This window comes from Mus caroli, unplaced genomic scaffold (assembly GCF_978045245.1).
Source record: "Mus caroli unplaced genomic scaffold, Mus_caroli_1 scaffold_15, whole genome shotgun sequence".
NCBI lineage: Eukaryota > Metazoa > Chordata > Mammalia > Rodentia > Muridae > Mus > Mus caroli.
Window position 1 is genome coordinate 96,639,237 of NW_028227270.1, and position 7,776 is coordinate 96,647,012.

Below are 7,776 nucleotides of genomic sequence, written 5' to 3' on the forward strand. Positions count from 1 at the left end.
GGGTCTCCTATATGCTAATCATATGACCACCACTAAGCTGTACTCCTATTTTTTTGTATTGTTTAATTTTTACACAGCCACAAAGACATTAGCTTTGTGTCAGATCAAAACAAAACCAAGGGCTTTGTATCTTAGTGCAAGTCTTGTAGTTTACAATTTTGACAACTCTGTGTTTGTTTGTGTGTATATAATTAGCATATTCGTAGGCTGTGAAGTGATTCTGATGATAGCTTAGAGAAAAACAAAACAAAACAAAACAAAACCTGGTACAGTGTGACATGAAGTGAGGCTAACAGATATCAAGATGCTGTCTTTCCGATGAGCCCCTTGCTCCCAGCTTCACATAGTATTTTTATGCCTCCAAGAAACTTTACAGCTCAGCTGACCTTTTGCTTCTAACCAGGGGTGTTGTCATTCTGGTGACGAGCTTTCTGGTTCTTTAGTCTTTTTTTCTCTTTGATGTATCAATGGTTCGTTTTTTCTCATCAGCTTGATTGGATTTAGACTCTCTTAGGAGACATAAGACACACCCCTGCGCTTGTCTGTTACCGTGTTTCCAGAGAAGTTATCCTCTGAATGTAAGGGTTGCCATGCTATGGGCTGGGGTCCCACACTGAACCAAGCAGAAAGGCAGCAGAGTACAAGCACTCATCTATGGCTTGACTCCTTACTGCCGTAGACTGTATCCCTTCACTATGTGAGGCGTCATGAACCCTTTCTCCCTTAGGTTGCTTGTTGTAAGGTATCCAATCAGAGCACCGAGAAAAGTAACGAATGTAACCCTGTTATAAGCAGCCAACCTGAGAGTGAAGGGCTCTGGGATCCCAGCAAGCATCTGCCCACCGCAGCCGGCCTCTGCTTGATTTGCCTTCGCTTTTACCTGCAGCCTTGCCCCTTCCCTCTCTTTCCCTCCACATCCTTCATTTTGTCTGGCCTTGGCTGGAGACAGCTAAAATATCTGTGCAGATCAATGTTCACAACAAAGGACACTCTCTCATCCACAGGTCCCTTGAATTATTCAAAGTATCTCCCCTCTCTCGAGTTTCCAATTGTTTTTTGTTTGCTTGGTTTGTTTTTGTCTTCCTTGGCAGTGGGAGCTGATACTGGACATAAGGCAACTGCAGGAGTCAGTCTTCAATCGCTCTGGTGTGTGTGTGTGTGTGTGTGTGTGTGTGTGTGTGTGTGTGTAGGGGTTGGGAATGGGAGGGGTTGGGGTGTAGGGCTTGTCCATTGGCAATTATTTTGGAAGATGCTGATAGGAAAATAGGAAGTCTGACCCTATAGAAGGAGTTCTTACATCAGTGTAAATCAAACAAACAAACAAACAAGAAAAAAACTCAATCTCTACATCAGGCAGAGCTGTTGGAAAACCAGATACAGAACTAGAGGGCGATGCAGATCTGAGAACCCAGGAGAACCCAGCTACCTACAGTCCCTAGAAAGGCTGTTGATGAACAATTGAGCAGGTTGTTGGGACTGGATGCAGGAAACTAAAGGCCCTAGAGCTCTGAGAGGCTGTCCGTCTCATTGTTTTCATACCTGCTGAAATGACCTCTCTGACTTCACCCCAAATCTCCACTCTCATGACTTCAAAGGAAACAGACAAATAGAGGAGTGCGCCTGTGTGGTGCAGAGCAGCCAGCCGGAAGCCAGCACCTGCAGCCTGAGGAATACGCCAGCTACAAGCAACTCAGTAAGACCCGGGGGCAGCATCTCGAAAGTCAGCCATGCAGCCTCTGCCATGGTCTGGCATGTGTGTGTTTCTCCTTCCATGTAGAAAAATCTAAATCTACAGCCACAGCCACATCCCATCAAGTCCCGTGGGGAGGAGTCAGGGGAGAAACTTGAGTGGGATTGAAGCAACGTGTCGGCCTGCCAGTCTTGCTCAGGAGCAGGTCAGCAGACAGAAAGGCAAGAGTAAGTTGGGTTGCTCTGTAAGTTGATGCTGCATCTCCCAGAGAGCGGGAACATCTGTCCGAGCAGTAGACCCAGGTTCAGAGGCTGCTGGGAGAGCCACTAGCTCAAGGCAATTCCTCCTGCCCAGGCCACTTCATCTCCTGGAGGTCTGCTCGTCGCTGGGGACAGAGGAATTGCGCGAGGTTTGGTTTAGGCCTTGCTCCTGTGCCCTGTGCGGGTTGGGAAGAGCAAAGTGTGTTCTCACCTTTCACACTTATGCCTGCACCCCAGCCACAGTACAGAGGCTAGTCTATCCAACTCACACCTCTCCCTGCCTGCTGAGTTCCCCTTCTCACGCAGCCACACTAAGAACACTGCTATCTAAGGCGGAGGGGACGGGTCAGTGTGTAAAGTATTTGCCATGCAAGCCTGCATACCTGTGTCTGGATCTCTAGGACTGACATAAAGCCAGGCATGGTAGACAGGGTACACCTGTAATTCCTAGGCTGGGGTGGAAGACAGAGAGAAGTGTATTCCTGGGGTTTATTGACCAGCTGGTCTAGCTGAAATGACCAGGCTCGAGGAAAGACCTCATCGCAAAAAATAAGGTGGAGAGGGATGTAGGAAAACATTCAACATTGGACTCTGGCTTCTACATGTGGGTGCTAAGGTAAACATATATCCTTACGTACATGGATAAAAAAACACCTACCCACCCCCAAAGAAGACTACAGCCATGCTGAGGCAGGAGCATGGGCAATGAACGAAGCACAGCAAGTCATCTGAGCCACAGCAACTGTCACTGAGATGCCTGTGTTCCTCACCTCAGTGCAGAGCTTGGCTGTCGCTGGCTTCTGGAGGCACACATGGAAGCCATTCCGCTTCATTTGGCTGAGCCCACAGAGGTCAGCACCCTGTGGTCTGTTCCATCCAAACTCTGCCTTTCTAGAAAGGGACGGCAGGTCTCCTGGTGAGCTCCAGTGCCTGCTTGCATCCACGTGTCTGAGCAGCCAACACTCTACTACGGTGGTGGCTGACACACGTCCTGTTTCCCAGAAGAACAGGTGGCATGTCCCGAGAGGCCAAGAGTGCCTTTCCTATGACATGCCTCCCATCAGCTGTTGACTGTGTTATTATTTTTGTTTTCATTTTCAGGGCCAAGATGGAACCCACTAAGCTATACAACCCCATCTGTTGAATCACAAGCCCCAGCCTGAATGTAGTTCTGATTCAACTCAAACCTAATCCTAAGGCTGGGCCAGTTGTGGCCTGTGGGGAGCACATGAGACACTGACTAGCAATGTTTGGATTGCCTTGGCTGTCATAAGCTATGCACTTCTCACTGCCATCCAAAATCCCTTTATGTGTTTCAGAATCTGGAGCTAACAATGACAGATGACATTAAAGATTTAGGATCCTGCCTTATTACTTTTTGTCAACTTGATTCAAGCTAGAGTTCTCTGGGAACCTCAACCAAGAAAAATGCCTCCATCAGATCTTGTTGGCAAGACTGTGTGGCGTTTTTTCTGGATGGATGTAGAAGGGCCCAGCCCACTTTGGACTGTGCCTCTTCGGGGCAGGTGGTCCTGGGTTGTTTAAGAAAACAAGCTGAGCCAGCCACGAGGAGCAAGCCCGTGAACAGGGGTTCTCCATGGCTCAGTGCCTGTCTCCAGGCTTCTGCCTTGACTTTCAGTCATGGTTTCCCTCAGTGGTGACCTGTGTGACCTGTAAGCCAAATAAACTCTGTACTCTGCAAGTTGCTTTGAGTCATAGTGCTTTATCAGAGTAATAGAATTCTAACAAAGACAAGTCCCCAAACTAGAGGCACATTTTACTAAGGCCTATGGCCATGTGGCACAAAGTAGGTTCCTACCAGGGAGATCTGAGTGCTGACCCTGCACTCAATATTGTCAGGACATGATGAATTTTATTAGATGGTAAGGCAGAAAAATGACATTATTTGGGTACACTTAACCAAAATATTTAGGGTTGACATGTTATAATGTCTATGATTTATTTTAAAATGTTTCAGCTAGGAAATAAATGAAGTAAATATGACAAATTATTAACACTGTGCATTTAAGTGACAGGCATATGGGATGCATGACACCATTTATCAGCTTGTCTGTATATTTAAAATTTCTCAAAAAAGATGTAAAAAAAAATCAAAGCTTTTCAGTGCTAAAAAAGCAAAACAAAACAAAACAAAACAACCTTCCAGGTTGTACGGTAAGAATGACATTGGGTTTCCTGGTAAACAAAATTCTAGGAAAGCCCTGAGTTTTTATCCCTAGGACACAAGCCCTGTTTAATTTTCTCATTTTTAGTGTAGGTGAGATCTGTGAATGGATATCATGATGTTCACCTCCGTGGTCAGACTCTGCCAGAAGGCAAAGATAAGGGGCTGTAGAGATGCCATTGAGAAGTGCTTGGTCAGCTGACTCTGAGCTAATTAACAGGAGACTTATCTTGGGTATTGGCATCTAACCTGATCAGTCAAGCCCTTTGAAGGAGAGCATGGCAGCAACAGGTGACTCTTAAGCCTTGAAGAAGCCAAGGGGCAAGCAGTGGAAAGCGCCCGGAGGAGTGGGCAGAGAACCCTGGGAAGCTGTTGCTTAGTGAAGTCCTCAGACCTACTGCTACACAGAACTCAATTCTGCTTCTAGATAAGAACTCAGATGATATGGCCACATGCTGATCTCAGGATTGGAGGGTGGGGGATGGGGGGTGGGGCGGCGGGCAACGAATTGGCAGATGCTTCAGCTAATTTATCCCAGACTTTTCACTCATGGAAACTGAGGTAACTAACTAAGGCGATCGATCAACTTATGAAGCAATAGGACATTAAACTAGGTTTCAACAATGAGCCAATACTGATTAGTTAGACTAGTAGCCTTGGGTGCCGTGTAATAAAGGATGCTAGGGATGCTCTTGGAGCTAGAGGGGGAGATGTGATTGATTAGTAATGTCTGCATGGACGAGGAAGTCATAGCACATGCATCTTTTACTACCATTCAATGTCCCTTATGTGTTGGAGGAAACTGACCTTAATTAGCTTATTTTTTCTCAGTGACACTATAGGACAGAAAGTCTTAAGTCTTCAGTTGGAAGGGACATTGTGCTGTAGGAAACGTCTCCCAGACAGAAGAGTAGAGAAGTTATCAAGGTAAGCTATAGCAGTTTCAACATCTCAGGATAGTTTTGTAGGCAGGGTGGGCAGTAAGAAGCTCCCTCGTTGCTCTCCCCTAGTTGTTCTCACCCCTTCTCTCTTCACCTCTTTAGTTTAACCCCTTTCAGTATGCACGGATCTCCCCTAAATTGCAAAATACATCTCCTAAGATGTTGCTCAATTCTGCACTTCTCTCTAGGGCTATAATACATCAAGGTTCATGACCATCCCAAAGGAATGACAGAATTCCCGGAACACTTATTCCAAAGAGTGTGTGTGTGTGTGTGTGTGTGTGTATATATAGAGAGTATATATTCATGCAGTAAAAGTATATATTCTTACATAAGTAATACTGTACTTATACAAAATAAGTAAATGTATACTTATTTTACTGGTAACTGCTTAGCATTGAGCTTAGATGTAATGTCTACTGACATTCCATATTGAAACTGTGTGCAGATATCAGCACAGCACCCAGAAATCACTTTCACAATTCAAGTATCCTCTCTGGAGTAGAGCAATCTTCTGCCACAACTTTTAGGGTGTGAACTTGACTTTGCACCCATACTGATGAAACCATGCAAGTCCAGCCTCCCCCTTTTCCTAGTGACATACCTCCACAACCGGTCGTGGTATTGTCTCAAAACTGCAAGATTGCAGCTGCTTCCCAACACACACAGAATGAAGCAAGATGATGACGACGACAACAACAGAAAAACAATAAAGCAAAACAAAAACATAGTTTAAACATCTGGGGCTATCGATCAGTGGTAGAGTGCTTACCGAGCATGCACAAGGTCCTGGGCTCCATTCTTAGCATCTAACTCTCTCTCTCTCTCTCTCTCTCTCTCTCTCTCTCTCTCTCTCTCTCTCTCTCTTTCTCATTTGAGCCTAAGGAAGACTCCATTGAAAAAAGCAGCTGATCAAGGGCTGAAGGCCAGGGAAATTATTAATAGCTTCTGCAGCTATACTAAGAAATACTTTTCTGAGTGCAAAATATTTCCTTGTATGCGAATGCTATTTAGACTCCAACCGACCCTGTTAGCTCCTCAACTAGCGGACTGTGACCGTGTATTTGACATTGTCCTAAAGCACTCGTTCATCTTAATTTAACTATCTGCATCAGGGCCTTTTAACACACAAGAAGGAGCCATCAACGTGCTGTTAGGTACAAATAACAGGATGGGTCAGAGCTCTAGTGAGAACAACATCACACAGATAAAATGGCTTGGTAGCTGGTGGTCAACAGGTATGCCATTTTATCCCAGACCACTGTTGATTCTCATGCTTATGTTTAAAGAGTTAAACGTCAACATGGACATTTGAAAGCTTTTGCCTAGAAATTATTATCTTTTACTTGAGTTTGAAAAGTTGTTAAAATATGCCGACCATATGATGAGACTGACTGGTGGGCACTCTTCCGAGGGAGGCATGGTGTCTTGCTTACAACAGTCTCTCATGCTCTTTACTGTCGATGCATGCTAGGGGCCAAAGGTCAACTGTAAGCTATCACAGTTTCGTCAGTGATAGGTAGAAAGCAAAGGCTCTCTCCCTCATAGAAACAGACTCATTCTTTTCCCCACCCACAGTCTCCTGTCCCTTGACGCTGCCACACTGTCCAACCTATTGTCTATTACCTGTTGACAATAATGATCTTGGTGTGTATTTGAATTGCTTTTACTTTCTCTGATTATTCCCACACTAAAATTTCATTTTTGGTCAAAATTAGTGCCAACTTAACAGGAACCTCCCTGTGAGTTTGATCACTGGAAAAACAAAACAAAACAAAACAAAAAAAACCCCACAAAACCGCACTACACCGCGCTGTAAAGAAATGGACTCATTGATCCTTGAATTTAGCTCCATTCCCAGGACACCTTCTACATTCAGACATTCCATTCTTGTACTCAGGTTAACATGTAGATCAGTTCACACAACACCACAAACAATGTGTGTTTTCCCATCTAGACGGGGGAGTAAAGAGGCCCTCCCCTGCTGGCCACTTTGCGCAAGCTGTATCTAGTTACTTCTAACAGGGATGAGGCTGTGGAGAAGAAACGGAAGAGAGAGGCCGGACTGGTAAAGAGAAATTTCCCTGGAAGTAGGTACAAGAAGAACAAGGGAGGCGAGAAGAGAAAACCCCAAGAAGACAAGTGTGTAGAGCAAATCGAGTGGGGACAAAAGTGTGGGCCATTCTTCTGGGGACACTCACGGTGGAGCCGCCGCCTCCGGATCCTGTCTCTCCATGGCCTGTTTCTGATCCAGTGCAATCGCGAAGGCAACACCATGGTCCCCAAACAGCGGCCTAAGACCTCATGACCACGCCACCAAAGGTCTCACAGCAAATCCGGAAGTCTGTCCAGATGCATAAAAATGACAATTTTTTTTTTAAGCTGCTCTCCCCCCTTCTCTCTTTTTTAATGTCTGGGGTTTCCGTTGGCTTATTTTATCTCTAGCTTTCCTTTACTTCCCTTCCTTTAACTCCCGACTGGCCCCAAGGCGGCTGCTGGGCTGAGCTCCCTGGGGCCCAGCCTCTCTCAGTCTTCTGTACCATGTTTTATGCATGAACACTGTGGTGTGGTAATTTATTCGAGCAGAGCCCGATCCCTGAGCTCCTCTGTCTGCTGTGCGTCAGAGGAGCCAACAGCGGCTGGGGGAGGGCAGGTGAGTCTGCTGGCACAGGAGTGACTTGAAATGGGAATACCTGATCT

At 45.7% G+C, this 7,776-nt stretch overlaps 1 protein-coding gene across 1 annotated transcript in view; it reads right to left on the bottom strand.

Annotated features, from left to right (window-relative positions):
• Ripor2 (RHO family interacting cell polarization regulator 2) overlaps positions 1 to 7,343 on the bottom strand; it is a 223,839-nt gene extending 216,496 nt beyond the window's left edge. The window contains exon 1 of the mRNA XM_029468441.2: positions 7,278 to 7,343. The gene's annotated coding sequence lies outside the window, so the exon portion shown is untranslated. The remainder of the gene's footprint in view (positions 1 to 7,277) is intronic.
• Positions 7,344 to 7,776: the final 433 nt, after the last annotated feature.